Source organism: Rhipicephalus microplus, chromosome 3 (genome assembly GCF_043290135.1).
Source record: "Rhipicephalus microplus isolate Deutch F79 chromosome 3, USDA_Rmic, whole genome shotgun sequence".
NCBI classification, from domain to species: Eukaryota; Metazoa; Arthropoda; class Arachnida; order Ixodida; family Ixodidae; genus Rhipicephalus; species Rhipicephalus microplus.
The window spans coordinates 201,492,242-201,513,681 of record NC_134702.1 but is presented as its reverse complement, the minus strand read 5'-3'; the positions used below and the strand labels follow the sequence as shown (position 1 = coordinate 201,513,681).

Genomic DNA, 21,440 nt, shown 5'->3' with positions numbered 1-21,440 from the left:
GTAGTTCAACCATACAGAAATGTGCTATATAAAGAGTGGCCACTGGAGCCTTTTCGCGGCCCAGCAAGAAATGATCTGACTAACCGCTGGATGGTGTACTGCTCGCTTTTACTCTTTTGTTAAGAAATTCAATAGTCTCATTAGGAGGACATTCAATGCCCAAGTTTAGCATCAATTTTTGCAAAGAAATTTCATTTATTTGTGCCAGTTTTCATATCTGCTCTTCATCATGTCCCGCTGAGGACATTGAATGCCTTAGAACAGAAAACAGTAAAGTATGACTAGGAAGTGTTGTATTTCTGCATTTGTTTTGCACAAAAAGACACATTCATGTGGTTTGGATGTACTGTACATGTATTCCCTCTCACTAAGCATGCGTGTGTAGCCTGAGACACTCGCTTTTCGGAGCATGGGGGTACAGGGTCACATTTCAGCGTCGGAAAGAAAAAAAAATGTTATTTTATTCATGGTGAAGACATTATCGGGTTTGACCAACCACTCGGGGCGCTGAAAGCGCAGTAGCTCGGCCGCTGGGCTCAACGGCAGTGTCCGCTCTTTATGTATGTAGGTTTCTCTATGGTGTGTTTAGGAAAAGTGGGTAACTATATAGAGTACTAGGTATTCTACTGTGGGCGAGAATAGAGCCATCCCGTGGGCCTCACAGATCACGTGTTCGCGTATCCCTAATCACGGTAGTGCTATATGTACAGCACGAACTTATTCAATGCTGTGTCAGGCGGATACCATAATACAAAACCTCAAAAATTGCTATGAGCGCGTTGTCAAATTTCGTTAATGTGCTATGTATAATTGTGTATCGATTTATAGTTACAAAGGCTTTTTGTGTAGTTTTAAACGTGACATTCGCTTTTTATCTAACAGTTTTAATATTCTTGACGGAAGAGGGAATATCAATCTACGAACTACTCGTAAACTTCGGCCAGCCGCTGCCATCTCCGCAGGCGAGCCTCCTGTGCTTGGGCATCTGAGATGCATGTTAATCGTGATTAGGCGGCGCGTTAATAATAAAAATATATCAACTATTCAAATATATCTTGCAAAGTTTATACGGTTGCATTTCCTAGTTCAAACAAAGCTTAAATTACTTTAGTGAAGGCAATATAACAATTACTAAGTAATTTATTTGTGTTTAGAAAAAGTGGGTAACGATTTAGAGTACTATAGACGTACTCTACTAAGGCAGGGTTTAAAGCCGTCCGTGGATCACACACTTGTTCTAAGTATATCGCCTGCTATCACGAGCTTCAGCATTTTCTACGATAGATAAAGGGCGAGAGAAAGTCTCAGACCACCATTTATTTACAGGTAACTTTACACACAAAATTTATATTTTACCTTGAAAAGAAAGCATAAACGCGGCACAGCTGGGGACACTGTTTCGGTGAATAAACGTTTATTTGTCCCTCTGAATTCTTTTACGTATTGAGCACGACTATAAACACGGATTGGCAGTATTGCTTTTACCGTCCATTGCTTGACGTAACAGAAGACGCCGGTCTTAAAGATGGTGGCACTTTCTTGACGTCGAGGCAGGATACTGACGTTGCCGTTAACCTGCTTCCATGTCATAACGACGCAGCCAGAACATTTCTGGCTCAGTCACTTCATAAATGACGAAAAATGATCTGATTGATTGATATGTGGGGTTTAACGTCCCAAAACCACCATTTGATTATGAGAGACGCCGTAGTGGAGGGCTCCGGAAATTTTGACCACCTGGGGTTCTTTAACGTGCACCCAAATCTGAGTACACGGGCCTACAACATTTCCGCCTCCATCGGAAATGCAGCCGCCGCAGCCGGGAATCGAACCCGCGACCTGCGGGTCAGCAGCCGAGTACCTTAGCCACTAGACCACCGCGGCGGGGCGACTTTTTAAACTTTCTTTTTCACTGAAGGGGACTTGGCGAGAACAAACATAACTGTGATTGTGGTTGCACGAAGCGTCGCAAGATGTAGGTACCATCGACCGGTAAGCCGGTCGGTGGTACCTACATCTTATGATGTCTATAAGGTCTACGTTGAAGTCGAAGAGTACAAAGGGTTCTTTCGTCAAGGTGTTGTATATTGTATTGTTAAAATTTTGATTGATATTAGTCTATTGGTAAGTCTTTTTTTCTTAGTCTCAAATCTACGAATCACTCGTGACGGACACCGTGGACGGACAAGGCTCACCGAAGGCATTTCGTCACTAAAACCTCTAACATTGCTGTGCCATCGCCTCCCCTTCGTGTTAGGCGGACTATGCTACTCGAACTATGGTTGAGTGACCGGAAGTACCATCCTAAGTGATCCGCTTCGACTGTGCGTGCTTCAAGATACGTCCTCGTGAACTTGTTCACACCGCAATCTTGCGTTTGTCAACACGGCCTCATCAAGTGTGAGACCCACGGGATGGATTTATGCTCTCCCATAGTAGAGTACGAAGCCTTCTCACCCCCGTACTCACAAACGCTACTCGACTAGACTTTCACCCTTCACTCGACAGAGTTGCGCACTGCGCCGCTGCTCGCGGCTTAATATGACGCTGCGCTACTCAAGAATAGCAGCAAACCATCACTGATATGCAGTGACTTGCCCTGCCTAGAGATGGCGCTACCATCAACTTTCTCAAGTGAAGGTGGAGCGTTGAGTGAAGGGGCGTTCTAGAATGCGGAGGTAAATCTTCCACCACTTTTTTTTTAAGCACACCGACTTTCCAACACGGCGGTTAAAGTGATGCCGATGCAGTACGGTGGTACCGTTTTGAATGGGAATGCAAAATGGCGAACGCGACGTCGTGCGCCAGGTGCAACTCGGCGGGCGCGTTCCGTCGTTCCGGGACGACGCACTCGACGCGTCGAGAAGTCGTCACTTACCGCGGGAAGCCGCTCTCGGATGCCGGCTGCTGGCCGCCCGGCGAGAGACGTTTTTCCTCGAACCGTCCCGCCCGACCGTAACGCTGCGACAGAGAACAGAGAGAGAAAACGTGAATCACAAGCTGCACGTGTTCACCACTCTTCCCGCTTTTAAATTAAACACTTCCCCTCTCCAGGGAACGTCTCTAGCTGTTCTACAGCTTCTGCTTCTTGTTAGTTCCTAGTGTTACGGGGCATGAGTTGAACAGGTTGAAAAATCCCTGCCCCATGGTTCAGCGTTGTTTCGAAGGCGCGTTTTTTTTGGTCTTCAATACCTGAGTTACGTAACGCGGCACGGTTGTGCGAAAGACTGGGAACCTTAGAGGCTAGTTTTTCTCGCCTAGACCCAACATTAATTAAAATTAATAGACAAGTAAGCCAACAAAAGTAAAGGGAATGTGTGTAGTAAATGAGACGTAAACGTGAAGAAACGCGGGTGATATCTAACCTCCGGCAGAAACCAAACCTGAGACCTTCAATTAACGTGGCCTGTGCTGTACCAGCATAGCACGCGTTATTCGAAGGTCCCAGGTTCCGTTCCTGCCAGAGGCAGGTTGTCCTTCGATCCACTGCGCATTCGCATCATTAACCTGAAATAACATTCCTTATAATTTTCTTGGCTTTCTTGTCTGTTGGCTCTAACTGAAGCATTACGGAAGTGTACGATAACTTCAGTTGCGACCCAAAATATGTGCCTATCGATCATGAACTATCTCATACCCCTTAAGCCACGACTAACAAGACAACGCCATGTCGAATCTTCTATTACAACAAAAACAAACTTTTTTTTCAAAGAGTCATTTCTGAGTTGTTCGAAGGTGACTTAATTTGCTCGAATAAATCTGTGCAATTCCGTTATTTTAAAACACAAACTCTGTGCAATCCCTAAATATGCGTATCCCTGTGTTTATCTTCTGTACCATGCATGACCCATCATCATTTGGGTTAGCTTTATGAGTCACGTATTATTTTTGCCTACCTGCATTGTTTTCAGCGTTTTTCAGTTTGCACATCTTCCACAATGGCCCTCCTGCAAGGGCCCTTCACAGGCACGTGGTATTTTTGTAAAATAAACAAATAAAACTGTGGGTTAACGCCACCATGTCGATTCTCTGCCTATAAGGACAAATTTTTCTTCCTTTCTTTTTTTCTATTTCCTTCTTCCTTTCTTTCTTTTCTAGTTATCATTCCGCATTCTACTGCTTTTGTTAATTAGCTAGTCTTAATAGGCACGTAACTTCGAATGAGCAGCCCTTGAAAAGGGAAGCAAAACGATGAGACGTAGACAGCACACTTCCTTTCTTGTTTCCGTATTTTTGTAGATTTTTTTTGTGCTACTGGCTCGAAGTCATGCACCCTTAGCAACCTGTCCAAATCGCCGCACTTGAAAAAGCGGCAAGTTTTTCGCCACGATGTGGCTTTACAAGCTCTGCGCTGTCTCTAGCCCCTCCACTTCTCCATCCACCCTTCATTTTACGGCCTCGCTCATGTTTGTCTTTTTTTATTATTATTGCGTGAGCGAGACGACAGAGACAAACGGCGCAGCGCCGGGACACTCCTTTTCGTGGTTCCAGGAGGAGCACGGGAGAGACGCGATGGTGTACGTGGTGGCTGTCGCGAATCGCAATTTCCGCCGGGTTGCAGCTGCTCGCTTCTTTCTTTCCCTCTTCGTCCTCTTCGCGGACGACGCCACTTCCACGTACAGAACGTGGCGTAGTGTGCCGCTCCACGCTCACCGAGTGATTTGATGCCACCGTTGCGGCGGCGGAAGAGCACGCACACGCCGACGTATATGTACACGGTCATTCAGACAGCGGCCACCATGACCTCGCGTGCCAGCCGAGATTTGCAGCGACGGGTCTTCGTCGTCTTCTTTCTTGCGAGTTTTTTCCGGTCGCGGTCGAGCTCGTCGGGACAGTCGCGCAGTTGAGGCGCACGTATTGGATGGCATTACGGAAGCACGTCCAGCGTGTAGTGGTAGGCGAATAGATAGGCGAAATGCACGAAGGACCCGTTTCTTTGTTAGACTGAACGCAATAAAACAAACAGACAATGAATCCAAGGGGACAATAATGGCATAGGGGACATTAATTGGGTTCTGACTATAGACAAGTCGGAAAAATTATAGCTGACGAAAAGTCAGCTTTGCGCCGGTGGGAACCGAACATTCAACCTTCCAATAAACTTATGTAACTGCAGCTAGTGGATTTTCCTCCCACTCTAATTTCTTTCCATTTGTATAGTATTTACTACTCTACAGTAAAAAAAAATTTCGCCATCTCCGCTACAGGGAACCATGTGTGGATGCGTCGTGGGCGCTAACGCTTACACTGATGGCGGCGTTGACGCTGGCGCTCCTCGTGGCGTTGCACGTAAGAGAAAACTGGGGAGGCGCAAAGCACGCAGTGATGGCCCGATATTTCCTATTGGAACATGCCAATCGCTGCTAATGGGAAATGGGAAACGGGCGACTCCGATTCCAGACAAAGACCCGCAGCCCGCTTTTAGTTAACGCGAACGCTGCGAATTTTTACTGTTGAAGAACGCACAGGAGGAACCTTCCAGCGGCACTATCTTGGAGGTAAATATCCACTGCACTGCATATATATATATATATATATATATATATATATATATATATATATATATATATATATATATATATATATATATATATATATATATATAAGAAATCAAAAGAAAAAAATCACAGCGTATCCACGAAGTGAATGGTGAGTGGGAGCGTCTGTGCGTTCATGCGTCCTATCGCGTTCGAGAATCCAGACGGCGCGCGGGTAACACCGACGAGGCGCCAGCCAAGAAAGCTCAACACAAGCGTCTTCAACGCGCCCGCCCCGCCACACTGGCCCGTGCCCCACCAACGATCCGCCACGCATGGCGACTATCCAGGAGACAGAGAGGCACTCGTTCTCCGCGCACTGAGGCAAAGCGCGAGCAGGAGCTAATTGGAGAGTAGCGGCACTTCGGAGAGTAGCGGCAAAGTAACCCCATCATGTATATGTGACGAGAAATGGCAATCCATTTCTCCTGCCTTCTTCCTCGTCTCTTCTCTCGGTTACACGTGACCAGTGACAAGGTTAGACGAAGAGGAGCTTCGCCCCTAAAATTCCAAGGCGCCCACCGGGTACTGTAACTAGTGACCACTCGCTCCTGAGCACGCTGCATCAACCAACCAGGCCACGCCGGGCATAACGCCCATCACACTAACGGCAAGCTACGTAATACACCATCTGCCACTGCGCACTGCCGATGAATCTAAAACAAACCAAAGCATGTACTTTGGACAAGTCATACATGCTTTCCCAAAACGTTGACGTGTCCGATGGACGAATCAATGAAGGGGTGCGTTCCCTGAAGCCCACACAGTTGGCTGAAAGGGGCGCTCTAAAATATGTCACTGGTTCCACTTTCACTCTGAAGCAACAGGAAAAGTTGTTTCGCATCAAGTCCATAACTATTCCGGAAGTTGCTGGTCCTGTTGTGCCTGTGAATTCGGTATCACTTTAGACAGGCAAACTCCAGTCACTACCCCAGATGAGTTTTGGTGGCGCTTTCGCCTTTAAAACATCGTACGACTTGGTCGTTGCCACAAAGTACATCTCACCGGGAAGCTTGCGGACTGACGTTATGAACATTTTGCTGCACAACTTCCGTGCAGTGTGCCTAAAGAATGTACCAGTGATAGTCACTGGAGACTTCACGTTAATGTACTTCGACGTGAAAACCAGTGATTTGTCACGTTTCTCAATACCGAATTTGGACTTCGCCTCTTGTCGGACGTCACGCAGTCAACCATTCACAACACTTATTTCAATACTAGGATTACTGCATTACTGTCAGTTCAAGCACAATCAACCATGTTCACTAAATTTCGTATGGTTCCTGGATCACCTAGCTTTACTTCCTTTAACAGCCAGATGCGTTGCTATACGCATTCATTGGTTCGGCCTTGTAACGAAACTGACTTTTTTTTTTCATCAACAAGCTCGCAAGCAGATGCTGCCTGTAGGAGAGGATAGAGAAGGGGGTGGGGGGCACGTAGGAGAGTACAGAGGAGGAGTAGACGCACATGCGCAGTGGTGGGTAGACGCCGCAGTACAAGGGACACCACCCCCAGCAGGAGACACTGTATCTAGATCCTTCGTATCTAAAATCTGGCAGATCCCATGCATTGTGGGAATCGATTTGATGCATTGATTGATAGATGTGTGGGGTTTAACGTCCCAAAACCACCATATGATTATGAGAGACGTCGTAGTGGAGGGCTCCGGAAATTTCGACCACCTGGGGCTCTTTAACGTGCACCCAAATCTGAGCACACGGGCCTACATTTCCGCCTCCATCGGAAATGCAGCCGCCGCAGCCGGGATATCGATTTGATGCAGTGCAGTCACCAAGTAGAAGTGCAAAATATCCCCTATGCTTCCAGGGGCTTAATTGTTTGTTCGTATCTTTTTGAAAGTGAATCGATCTCAGCAGATCGGGCACCATGAAACAGATCTCGTTCACCGATGATCTGAAAGCCACTGTTACAATTTCTTTCAGGAAGAGAGCAAGAAACGTTTAGTTCATGGAGAACGTGGGATGTTTCTCGTAGCGTCGGAGCCCTCAACTGACGGCTCCATTGGCTCACTCCATAGTAACGAGAGAGATATAAAGGAAAGGCGTATTGCTGCAGAGGATCGCTTTGTTGGATACACCACTATGATCGACGACTGGTCGACGTGACGTGTGCGAGAACCACTGTGAACAGTTTGTTTTTTTTTTTTGCTTGAAATGTTATTCTGGGTACCTTGGAGTTATGCCACGCGAATTTGATGCGTTTCTGACAGCGAATGTGTTCAGAAAAAGTGATTAACGATTTAGAGTACTTACGAGCTTTTATTTATTATTATTATTGCTATTATTATCACTATTATTATTATTATTATTATTATTATTATTATTATTATTATTATTATTATTATTATTATTATTATTATTATTATTGAAATAGAGTAGCTATGCAAGTCCCCTCCGCTATTTTCCCGATCCACTCAACTGTATAAGACACAGAGCGAATAACGCTTGTCTAACAAGCGATGCCCGATTTTAAAACAGCGTTTGCACAAGCAAGCTGCAACAAGTGCCCTCATTGCCGGTACATCCCCAGAATCTGTAGTTTGATCAATGCTGATCATTTAAACTCTTCATATTCTATTGTAAAAGATGACATACAAATATATACAAGATTATAAGAATACGATCAACATCATGTGCTCTCTTCGAGAGGCAGCTACTTCAAGCCACAAACCGCGATCTGCTGCATTATAGCTGTATTTCTCTCTCTCTTTCTCAGTGGTCGTCAGCGTAAGCTAAAAGTAAGTTTCACTCATCGAAGAATTATATAGTTGATAAAGTACTGCATGAGAACTCTACTGTCACGCTTATCAGAATACGGACTATTTTAGCTCGACCACTTTTGGTGCACTTCCTGAATACTTTGTACCAAATGTTATTTTGGTAGAATCCCACAGAGATAAGAACGCCGTGGTTGCTGCGAGGCTGAACACAGTCAAGAATATCTATCATGCGTTTCCACATTAGCCGGAGTATCTTCAATCTTAGCAACCCACTCATGCATCATACGGAGAACGCTGCACACACGGTTTACGTCTAAGCGAAATACATGTGTAGCAGAAAGAAAGTGAAAATGAATGGATGGATGGATGAAAATATCTGGTCCTGAAGGATTCCTCCCCCGTTTTATAGGGGAGGATCGTGGGCCGCTGCCACGTAGGCTCAAAAACAAAACAAACGTGCACTATGAAAGTCCTCTACACACACGATCGGGCCGACTTCACTCAACACGCTCATTCGACTATACACAGTTCTTATCGAAAAGAGCCAGCGAGCCTTGACGATCTTGATGACCTGCGCAATCATTCATTTCGGCTTTTTCTTGGTACATAGTATAGCTCTCCGTTGCATAACGCCTCATCTATCTCGGTCGAGCGTACTTTCGAAAACACCGACTGCCATACGTGGCGTATCTATGCTCTTTCTATTACGCACGTATGACGTCGTTCTGAACGGCGCCTTCATTACACTGCAGCACAATGTGCGCGTTACACACGCGGTATACCACGCAGGCCCCGACGTTATACTTCGCCGTTGCGACACTCTTACGCGCGCGAGTAATCAAGCAATCTTATCAATCATTTACCAGCGCCACACCTGTGTATTACTGATGTTGCGGTGCTTTAGTTGTCCGTGCGTAGGTTCAATATTTGGCGCCTTTAATTCGAACAGGGCGGCAGGGAAACTAACTTGGTTACAGGTATGACGTCATGGAATATAGAGTTACGGTATCTGACTTATGCGATTCATCTCACCGAAGACTCCTCTTGCACATACTATTTGCGGCCTCCAAAACGTCGATAATTTTGTTTAGTTCAGGGTTGCCTCTTTCTTCAAGACGATTGAGTCTCTCTTCGAATACTTAAATTTAGACAACAATGGTTAAGGATTGAGAGCACTAGGTACTCTACTATGGGGAATGAACGCAGAATTTTTCATCCGTCTGTCACACGAATGGCACGATTGAGCCACACGGCCAAAGTTTAAGCAATTACTGAACGCCCAGCCATCTTCAACTGATGGCTGTGTTCATATTTGTGAACATTGTCGATCAAAAAAGCAAATATTACGCGTATATGAGGTGCAACATCAATACATAAAAATTACGTGGTGTGTTCCTTTACAAGAAAGTAGATAGATACGTAATTCAAAAGCTCCTAGCGTTTTCTAGGCAGCACTGAAAATGTGACGCCACGCACCAAAGACTGAGGCCGGTAGAAAACTATAGTCTTTCGACGAAATTTGCAACGAAGCGAGCAGATACGCGGTCAATTTTTTTTTATTCTTTTTGCTAGAATGTGCTACCGGACAGGACTTGTTTTCGTTGAGCTTTTGACTATAAATATGTTTATTTTAAGTTGAAGCTTTACTTTTAACCTCGGCTTCCCGCTCCGAAGATACATTCATGTGGTGCCGCTTGTGGCAGGCAGAAGCGTTCATAAATGGCGGTCTGCGAACGCCTCTTGATACGCATACTTAATAACAACTGCTGGGGTATGTATCACGTGCCCAAACGACAACGTGATTATGAAGCATGGTTTAGTGGAAGACTTCTGATGAACTTGCACCACCTGGAGTTATTCGAAGTGCAACCAAATGAACATAAGAGTGCACAAAGATTCGTTTCGAGCCAACGGATTGTTTCATGAACGCGACAGAGCAGAAATATAGCAAATTTTCCGCATCAATTTTTTGAGAATGAAGGCTTACCCTTTTTATTGACATAAATTATTGAACGAACGAAAAAAAAATCATTCTGGCAAAGAAATTTTCCCGGCGAATGCGGAGCCTTCAATCATGGACCCCCGCGGCTCTCACCATCTTGCGAGCGGAGTCACGCAGCCTCGCATGGTCTGCGGGCTTCGAGTTGATTGATTTATTGATATGTGAAGATTAACGTCCCAAAACTATCGTATGATTATGAGAGACGCCATAGTGGAGGGCTCCGGAAATTTCGACCACCTGGGCTTCTTTAACGTGCACCCAAATCTGAGCACACGGGCCTACAGCGTTTCCGCCTCCATCGGAAATGCAGCCACCGCAGCCAGGATTTGATCCCGCGACCTACAGGTCAGCAGCCGAGTACCTTAGCCACTAGACCACCACGGCGGCGCTGTAGGCTTCGAGTGTTTCATAACACGTACCGGGACAGGTGTTCCCACGGCTGCGGTGCTATGAAACACCCATTCGAAGCCTGCAGACCATCCGAGGCTGAGTGACACTCGGATCTTCTGCAGGATTCGAATGGGTGTTTCATAACGCTGGAGCGGTGTTCCCACTGCTCCGGTGTTGTTTCGTTGTTTATCGGCACTACATTTGATTTTTCGCATGCCCATGTAACTTGGTAATGCAGTGGGTGTTACTTAAACAAAGGGCACTCATTATCATGTGTTGCCATACAGATTTGGCCTGGCATAGACTCACACTTGGAAACGCATCATGAACAAGTTTCACGATATCGTGCGACGTATGTTGTATAAGTACATCTTCGCTGCGTTAGCAAAACATCAATATGTATCCTCGATATGCGACAACAAGCGGGTGCTAGTCTACATCACCGTTAATATACGGGAATTAAATATTCTCCTCGAGGTGAAAGTATAGAGTTACCGAAGTCACGCATTTCACTATAACCCGCGAAGAGGATGGGTGAAAATCCGCTCACGTATTTAAACGGTTGTTTTGAGCACTCTTGTTGAAGTTTGTATAACGGTGAATATCAATTCCTGATGTATGCGCATATGTAATTAGTGGATATAGCACACGTTTAGCGTCTAACTTGCTGTTCTCGGAGCAAATACAGGAAGAGTGAGTTCTCGCGTCTTAGTTACAAGCGCAAAGCACGTACAGTGTCGAGCGATCCAAACGCGATATCACTTTCGCTTGTCTTGCTGCACCTGTTGACGCTGGAAAAACGGCTTACACGTATGGCGGTGAATACGTGATGCGATAGCGACGTACCCTGACGAGCAATAACGTGGTGTCAGTGGCACTGCAAGCTATACCCCGAGGCGAACATTTTAAATACATCGCGTATAACGTGGGCGAGATATACTGGAATTAAAAGTCAATAGTACTGTCAGCGGTTCAAATAAATATTTAGCGTTGACAGTAATGGCAAACAAACAAAAAATGCAGGCGAAGAAATCGATAGCGCTGGGGTTATTCTGGGCTTACCAAGCTAGCCGTAGAATATATACAAACAAGCTATATAGCATTGTAAGCCAGCTAGTACTCCGGGTCTATCGATCTGTTTAATTGATTTTTCTCACCATTAGACTATGGGCTATATTGTATAATATAAACAGACTGTCGAATTAATAAAGAAACGGTAAGGAAATCACAACGTAAACAGGCGAACGGTAATAAATGTAAAATCTGTTCACGCATGACGCGGGCTAGGTGGGCGTTGCTGGCCTCTTTTTAAAGCTAGTTTCAAGAAAGGTCACCGTCGTCTTCACGATGCAAACTTCTCGTGGTATTATAGAATGACGCAGGTAGCGATCGCGATACACGTTGACCGTAGCGGCCACATTTAATTTCTTTAGAGACTGGAATAAATCTTCACAGTTGACTCAACGAAAGGAGGTCCAAATGTCGGGTTCGAGTCGACGAGCATTGCACTACGCGCCCAAGTAGAGAGCGTGTTCAAATAATAAGTGCTATGGACCGATACCGCATGCTATATGGAAGCGGGGCGTCTCAGTGCTCGCCCATAGTGGAGTACGAAGTACTCTAAATCGTTAAACATTTTTTTTTAAACATACGGTTGTTGTTGATAATATTTTGCTCGTTTTATGATGGTGAGGCCCAAGGTACGGCTTTCAGCTCTTCCATAAAGAGTACCGAGTAGTCTGATTCGTTAAACACTTTCCTTTAAACACACCTTATATATATATATATATATATATATATATATATATATATATATATATATATATATATATATATATCTGCGTGTGTGTGTTACAAATGTGTGTCTGCGCCTGATTTGTTCTGCGTAGATGTTATGTTGTAATGCTTTTACTGCCTACTGTCTCTGAGAAGAAATTTCTTTAAACCCAATATTGCATGGAATGCATGTACCTGTTATGTCTACGAAAGGACGGCTTATCGCTCTCCCATAAGCACGAGTACGACGCACTCGAAATCGTTGAACACTTTTTCTAAACTCAGTTGAATATCAGGGAAGGTTGCACGCAGCTCTTTCATAGTGAAGTACAAAAAGTACTCGAAATCATTTCCTTCAAAACGAAGTGTTAAATGATACGTGACCAGAAGCCGACCGTCAAAGCCGCGCTGAGGTCCATCGAATTTGAGGAGAAGGAAAGTGCTCTTCGTATTAACTTTTTAATCAGCCCGACAAACTTGACAAAATATCAACATTAATACGCAGAGCTGAAGAGAAGGGAGGTACAGGAGAGAAAGGAAGGCCAGTCATGTAGCCAGTCTAGAAAAGACCGGTATGCTACCCTACACCAGGGAAAATGGGTGAGGGGAGTTTTAAAGAAAGACAACGCCTGTATAGTCTTTAACAGCTGACGCAAGTCTCACGTCTTCAAGAAGTTGTGCGTTGCTTTTGTCGCCCTCACGCGCGATGCCCTCTCACGTGATCATGGGGAAGTGCACAGATGCGTTTGCGCAGCACAGCGTGGCTGGCTGATGTGGTAAATGGATGAAAGAAGGGGAAATTCTAAGGTGACAAGGGCGGTGCCTACTGGGGACAAGTTATCTTTTCGTTCGCTTCTGTTTTTTTTTTTTCATCTCATATACACTAGTTATTCTTCAAATAACATGCCCTGTATTTTCCATGGTTTATCTGTTAGTTGTCATAAGTGTACGTAAAGGGAGGGAGACAAAATACAATGCACAGATAGGCATAGGACAAGCGGTCTGTTTTACCTGCAATGTGTAAACATGCACAATGACGATAATTATGATGTATTACGGAGCACGTAATTAATGATAACTTCTGGTTATTTTTTAGGTTAGGAACACCTATATGAATGAATTTCGACCACCTGCGGTTCCTAGGCTGTTGCAATCCGTCCCCATCAGAATGCGGCCACTGAGGGCCAGGGATCAAGCGCGCGACCTCGAGCTCACCTGCAGCGTCTTAAACTACCGCGGCGTGGTAATGGAAAAGAGTGCACGATGAGAACAGTGCATGTTGGTTCTATGGTCCATGCATTTCAAAAGCTTTTTCCGCCATTAAAACTACCTCTCGTTTCAAAGAGAACGGAGTCTACAGAGTGCCGAGTAAAGACGATATAAGCACCGATCACGAACAAAAGCAACGTGAAAGCAAGACGTTTCGGCTCCCGAACGGGGAGCGTTGTGCACAAAACCTCATCTTTCGCGAGACGACTTACTTTTGTTGCGTTTTTTGTTGTCACTATTTATATGGTGTCATGTCCTTCCCCGACCCAGGGGGGTTTCCATCAAAATCTCGACTTCAGAGCGCAGGGTGTTGACATGGAGTCACGCCCCGTATTCATTTCTTGTTGTAAATCCAAAAGTTCTCCAGAAGCCTGTACAGGACGCCACCCGCATAGGCGGCGAAACGTTTGTGTAGTTTTTGTTATATTTTGATGCGTTGAATCGGACTAAGTATTTTAGGTGATAGTAGTTAATCTTTTTTCACGCCTTCCAGATGCAACTGCTCTCCCTCTTTCAGGTGCGCGGTGAGCAAGGCAAATTCAAGTTCTCACGAACCCCAGCACCTCCGAAGGCGTCAGCGAATGCGGAGTGGAGGATGGAACGAAAACCGTCGCCACGGGCCGATGAGTCAGCGGCGGCGGCGGCAGAAAGAACTTGTTGCGAGCCGAGGCGACGGGTGGCTTTGGCGTCGACCGAAAAGGCTTTTGTGGGTAAATAAAAACCAACACCGCAGGTGCACGCAGAAGAGGAGCGGCCACGGAGGGAAACCGGTTTTCCAGCTAAGGAACGTCGCGGCGTGTTTATCGCCTGTGGCACGGTCACCTTTTTTTCCGGCCGTAGGCACTCGACGATCGACGAGGTTTCTCGCAAGCCGCTAACGCCGATACGTTTTGACGATCTCACGCGTCTAGGTTGCGCCTCGACAAATGGCTGACGATATCTTGACATTATGCAGTTGTGTAGCGCAGTATATACCGGGAAAAACAAACAAACAAAAAAACTCGCAGCGTAGTGGTAAAAGCAGCGCATTTGGATCTCGAAAGCATGGTTCAAAGACAGCCACCATTGAGAAACGTTTATATTGTTTCCTTAAAGCAATGAGCGTCTCACGCGGCAAAGGATCGGAAGGACAGCCTTCTAGTTGCGTCGGCCTTGATGTGAACAACACAATGACGATTGCACTGCGTAGAAAGTTATGCCCTATGTCTTATAGCCCAACAACGTTGTAGCTACTTTAGTATGAAGGCACGTTTCCGGTTATGAGCGATCACCTATAGTTTTTTTTTTTTTTTGATGCCGCTTCCATCGAAATGCGAGCGTCATAGGGAGCATCGGCAGAACTTTTTTTTTTTTGCGGGATGAGGTAGCGGGGCACCATTTTGATATTTAGTGGAGCTCGGGCAGGCAGATCGGGTCAAGCGCCATTTCGTCCTCTGTATGCCATGACAGAAAAGTCACGGCTCTGCCGCAAAAGCGAAGCAATGAACGCAATAGCAACAAACCGGAGTGTCAGGCGCAGAATGGCAAGCAGGTGGAAACATGCCCCGTGTTTCTCACGCACAAATGACGCACAAAGCGTACTCACAGGTACAGATGAACGCGAATAAGCATCTCAGTTGTTAAGTCGCTGTGTCTGAAAAGCGCACCCTTTTCGCAAACGGACGCTGTGCGACGATTGCAGCAATCTTTTTGCGCTTGATAACTACAACATAATCGTTCCAGTGCAAGCCCAACACCAGCGGAGACGTATGATCCTCCCCACTGGGAGATAAGGGCGTGCGAGAGATTGTCCAGTCCCGTCCTCTCCGCGGGCCAAAGTACGCGTGACAGATGAGAGCCGCCGCGCGCTCATTGCGTCATCTTGCTGATAATGCTGAAAACGCGATAGTGACCCCCACCCCCGAGATGCCCGTCAACAGCAGTAAGTGGTAGATATAAATAGCTTGCCGTTTGAGCCCTCAAGGAATGATTGATTGATCTGTGGGGTTTAACGTCCCAAAACCACCATATGATTATGAGAGACGCCGTAGTGGAGGGCTCCGGAAATTTCGACCACCAGGGGTTCTTTAACGTGCACCCAAATCTGAGCACACGGGCCTACAACATTTCCGCCTCCATCGGAAATGCCGCCGCCGCAGCCAGGATTCGAACCCGCGACCTGCGGGTCAGCAGCCGAGTACCTTAGCCACTAGACCACCGCGGCGGGGCAGCCCTCAAGGAAGTACTGCTCGGTGGCTCAGTGGTTATCGCCTCGCATACACGAGGTGGAGGTCCCACGCTCGATTCCGCGCATCGGAGTCTTTTTTCCGGGTTTTGTTTCTTTCTTGTGTTTTCGTATATACCCTGCCCACCATAGCTGGCCATCAAACCCACTCCTTCGCACTCCGTGCAGCATTACAAGAGATCCTCGGCAGGCCTACCACGTTCAGTTCTGTAGCAGCACGATTCCTGTCTCGTTTCAGTTCTCTACGACCGCCTGTTGACAGCGTTGACCGTGACGCTACGCGACGCGGTACGGGCAAAGGGCGTGCGTGACGGACTTCCGGAGCTCGATCTCTCACGCAAGAACGGAAAGAGACGTTGTTGTTGCACAAATCTTTTCTCTCTCACGACCCTTTTCGCTCAAGACCGTGGGAGGCGCGCGAGTGGCGGTCAGCGTTGTTTTTCCGCAGCGTCACGGTCAATCTCGATCGCACCGCGCGGCTTTCGGCGGAACGCACGAACACTTTACATTGCACGACGCCAGGCGTGCTTTATAGTCGTAATGTGCTCAACCGAAACGAAATTGCGGAAGAAATCTACAATAACGAAGAAAAAAGAAAAACGAAGGCATCGGTTAATGTGTGGCTGGTGGGAGGTTATCACGGAATCAGTTACAGTTGCCAAGCTGTAGCGCGTCGTCACTGAAGTGTTCGACGCAATAGCAACAAGAAACTCGCGAAGTAGCCTATAAACTCGAGGAATGTTTGCAGGAAAACGTGACGCGAGGACGTGTCAGTGGATGAACAGCTTCAGGTTACATCACATCTTCGTGCAGTGGGAAATTTCTGAAGAAGCAAAATGAAACAAAGCAAAAAAAGAGAAATTAAACCAGGATATCACCTCGCCGATACGGCAGTGGCAGAGCTCCGGATCTGGCCTCGAGATCTTGGAGTGGCTCCCTCACACGTGTGACGTCAATTTGGGGATTCCACTTCCAACCGCGCACGGCAGCAGCCGCAGCTCTTGTATGCAGATCGTCTGCTCCAGAAAGAAACTTTCGAACTAACAGCTTTGCGAGGGTCAACGAACGCCTTCAACGACTATTTTCGAGCGCGATTATAATCTTGTTTCAAGGGTCAGGAAACGCCCGGATGGCCAACAAGTGCGTCGAACCCACCGACCGCATTGCGGGTAAGAAAGTGGGGCCATGTGTATCTGCAGCGTGCGTGCCTAGTTACAACTCCGTATTAGTTTACATACTTAATGTTGCGACTATTCTTAACCTATAAAGAAAATAGCGAAGTGTGGCGCACAAATTTCTATTATTCCGGTTAATAAAAGGAGGCATAACTATTTTACAGCTTTAAAATTTGTATTGCCAACAACATAAGACTGCGAGTTGGAGAGGTGAAGTATAAACTCATTTTATGCATGAGCTTAGGAAGGCCAGTAAATATGCAATATAATGTAGTTAACATAATCGATACATGCTTGCACTCGCCGGCGAGACAAACGGCCACACGCAATTTTATGAAACACAGCGCTGTGCTTGCAAGATGAGTTAAAGGCGGAGACCCACGGTTGTCCGAACAGCGTCGGTAGCCAAGAAACTTTAGATAACCAACTAAACTGCTTCTTTGTCGAGCTTTATCACGCACGGTGGTTTTTATACGGCGCCAGACCTCAAACGGGTCCCCAAATTGACGTCACATGTATACAAGTGCCGTTGGCAGCGCCACCATCGGTCGGACACTTGGTCAAAAGGATGCTTTCCGTAAGACATCTGGGCACAGACATATTGGGCTGTTAAGCCGAGTTTTCTTGTTTTTTGTGTATCCCGTCGTGAACTTACAAAGTCATGAAACATAGTGCGCACCAATCAAGCCGTTCATGCATTAGCGTCTACCATAGCAGTGTTCGTTTGCTTGTTAAAGATACATAACATAAAGGTTGACAGACCACTATATGGTGGCACTCAAACCCATCCCGAAAAGAATCTAGAGTTTCAAAACTCTCCACCCCCATTCGCAATGACCGGTCTGTCAGTGCGGCCGGTCGCTGACCGGTCGTAAGGATCAGCCGATCTGTAGTACGCACTCTCTCACTTTAGCAATGACAGAGAGACCATTGCAACTACAGCCATCGGGAAAATCCGCGTGCTCGTCCGAATGACGCCGTTGCCTACCACACCACGATCGAGCTACGTCGTCGCCACGGCGTCAATCAATTTGCGATCGTCTTTTCCCGTGCGCCCTCGCGTCGCAAAAGGAAATAGCGACGGCAGCCCCACACAGCCTTGCAAGGCAAGCGAATTAGCAACAGCACTCCTCCGGTCGACACCGAATACCAAACGCAGCGTGACGCCTCGAGGGAATAGAAGATGAGCGCCGTTCGCTTCTTCGCCCGTCGCTATCTGTGCGTTGCACAGCACGCGTAAAGAAAATCCTCTGCTCTGTCGATCGTCTCTTCGGGGGACGTTCTCGAAAGAAAGCTATGTGTATGTGAGTGCACGTGCACGCATACAAGAGCATGCAACCTACAAGCGTGTGTAATGTAGGTCGCGCTCCCTCCGGCGAATCACTTATGCGACTGCTGCTGCCTTTTTTCCCTGGCTGCACAGAGATCGAAAGGGAATCTCCTGTACGAGCCTTCCCCGGGGCGCCTCGATTCGGTAGCGCGTCGTACAGCAACTGAAGGTATGCACACATCGCGAAAGGCTTGGCCGAGGCTATTTCCACGTGGATACGTGGCACGTAAGCCCTTCCAATTCGTACTGGCTTTGTGCATTTGTACTGTCTGCGTCAAACGAAACCCGAACATCGGCCAGCCTTCGCGATGCATGGTATAGTGTGCACCGTCCAGAGATCACGACTGACAGGCGCGCGCATCCTGTTCGCCCTCTCCGCGTATAGAAATACGTGCCATTCTATTGTGATAAGTGTATACAGCGCGCCCTATCCTATACCATCACGAAGGCTGGCCGCTGTTTGGGTTTCATTTGACGCAGATACAGTACAAACATTATGGTCCTCCTTGGCATTACGACGATGCAACCGCGAAGTGAACACCACTACGATGACGAACCAGGAGAATAAAAAATACTGTTCAAGCTATTTTCCTATCCCTGCAAGCCTGAGTTGGCCCGATTGGATCACTTGAATGCGTACCATTGGTCGCTGCAGGCGTAGTATTGTCGTAGCTTTAGAACTGAAAAGCTTAACTGAGCGGTATTTGCAGAGCAAGTTGAACCACTAAAATGGCAAGTATTGTCATTGAAAACTGAGCCTCTTCGTATAGCCATCACATTGATTACAACCAGTTAGTATAGAATATTTTACGGGTGGGTTTCAGTGTCGCCATGTTTGGTTGTTAACCTTTGTGTTTTGTATCATTAGCAGTTAAACGAGCAGAGTTACGGTTGGTGCCTGTGAAGTTTCATGGTCTTAGTAATTGACGTCACGACATACAAAAAAAAACACACGAAAACGTCACCCTCACAGCCCAAAATGACATTGTAGGTGAAATAGTTTATATAACAACTGAAAATTAAGCCCTTATACCAGAGGGTTGTAGATGGCTCCCACTGTAGAGTACATGCGTAGAATTTGATACTCCAAATCGTTCACCACTTATTCCCAGCACGCAGTATATTCATTTCATTGGTCATAGTCGGTCACCGAAAACTAAGCGAGGTAGTATAGCCATTGTATCCAGAAGAGTGAGCATAAAGAAAAGTTACTATGGCGACGCATAAAGGATTCCTTTCCAGAAAGACATAGAAGAAAAAAAAGCACTTATTGATCACTGTACGTGTGTAAGGAATAGTGGTGCCAGAAAAAGAAATCGAGGTTAAAGTGAAAAAAGAAACTATAAGGAGAAAACTAAAAGCGAATATGGGAGTCGATATGATTCAATTTTTCGGATACGAGAGAAGAAGACGACGCAGCCATCGAAGATGGAAAAGCGAAACGAACTAAACCACTCAATTCTTGGGCGATCCCCCACGGTGGGTATGAGCCACAAGAGAAAGTAAACAAGAACGTAAAGCAGCCTGCAATTCTAAGAACGAACGAACTTGTTCCGCGAGAGCGAGATTTCCAGGAACGTCAACACGATTGATACAATTTAAACCGACGGCGATTTCAAGTGCGGGGCGATTCGTATTTGAGAGATTTGATGAAATCTGCGTTAGCTAACTCGCGTGAATTCAGTCGCCGAGCCCGGAGCTTTTGCACCCGTGTCTATTTTTTTCTACAACCTACTATCGACACAACACCATCGAATTCTTGTCATTTGAACATTTTGAACAGCGCAAACATCACAAGGGCATCGGGAGAACGAATGACACACCGATGCCATTTAATCTTCTGATGTGATTGTCGTACTTGTGCTGTGTTGAAGATATTCAGAGATCCTTTCCAACCAGTAAAGCTATTATTGATTCTTCAATTTTCGCTATATATAAATTTCCGTGTACTAGAGAAGAGATTGCTTTAGCTGCCGCAGGGGGGAAATCAGATTACGCCATTGATTTTTACGCAAGGCAGATTACGCGACTTCTGACTGATTCGTAAAATATGTAAGGTTTTACGTGCTGTAACCACAATATATTTACGAAGCAAGCCATCGTTAGGTAAAGGGGGAGGGGTACGAAAATTTCGACCGCCTGATGTCCTCTAACGTGCACTAACATTACACACAGTACACGAGCATCAATCATTTCGAGATCGAATCCACTTCTCCCGTCGGCAGTTGAGCACCACAACCGATGTCCTGTACCGCGGTGCACAGCAACATTCGTGACTGAACTCAGCACGATCGCTCAAAATGCACATAATAAGGCAGAAGTACGTTCAAACTATTGAGAGCAGACCTTGGCTAACACTATGTTGTGCAAGAGTCCTACAGCATGTTTTTCTGCGCCAGGAAACCGAGCGTAGCTATAACATTTAATGCGAACAAACCCTGCCACAGATTAGCATATAGTTGTAGGTTAGCATATAAACGAACCAGATTGATTAAGCATTCGCAGCGGTCTTCGCCGCAGCTGTCTGACAGCGCAAAAACATTCAGCCACGCATTCCGCGTTATTTCAGTGGCGGCAGTCACGGCCCATACGCATGCAGCAGAAGCAGCCCGAGCAATGCACTGCAGTAGCGGTGTCGCTGACCGCTAAATGTGCGCGCCGGCGTTACACTTCTGTACACCACGTTATACTGGCATTTCATGCCTGCACACTGCCGGAGATTCTTACCAACATCCCGACGACGCGAGCCGGCGTACGGGAAAGCGCGAACGCGTCTCTCAACCTACTCCTTACTCCTCATCACGTTCCGTATGAAGCGACATCTTTATAGAAACTCCTCCCCCCCGAACCACCAATGTCGCCGCGCAACAATGTCGTCGCGGTGGCGGCACGCAATCGCAATGCCACGACGCATTTTACACGACTTCTCCAGCGCTATATCTTAGAGTATCGCCACGCCGAATCTCCTCAACTCACGACTGTCAAGTCGAAATA

At 46.5% G+C, this 21,440-nt stretch overlaps 1 protein-coding gene across 2 annotated transcripts in view; it reads right to left on the bottom strand.

Annotated features, from left to right (window-relative positions):
• The window catches only part of LOC119170039 (uncharacterized), a 310,797-nt gene that overhangs the window by 227,038 nt on the left and 62,319 nt on the right, over positions 1–21,440 (bottom strand). The window contains exon 2 of one of the 2 annotated variants that reach the window (XM_075890670.1): positions 2,879–2,961. The exons of the other annotated variant lie outside the window; for it this stretch is intronic. The gene's annotated coding sequence lies outside the window, so the exon portion shown is untranslated. The remainder of the gene's footprint in view (positions 1–2,878; positions 2,962–21,440) is intronic. 2 annotated transcript variants of the gene reach the window in all.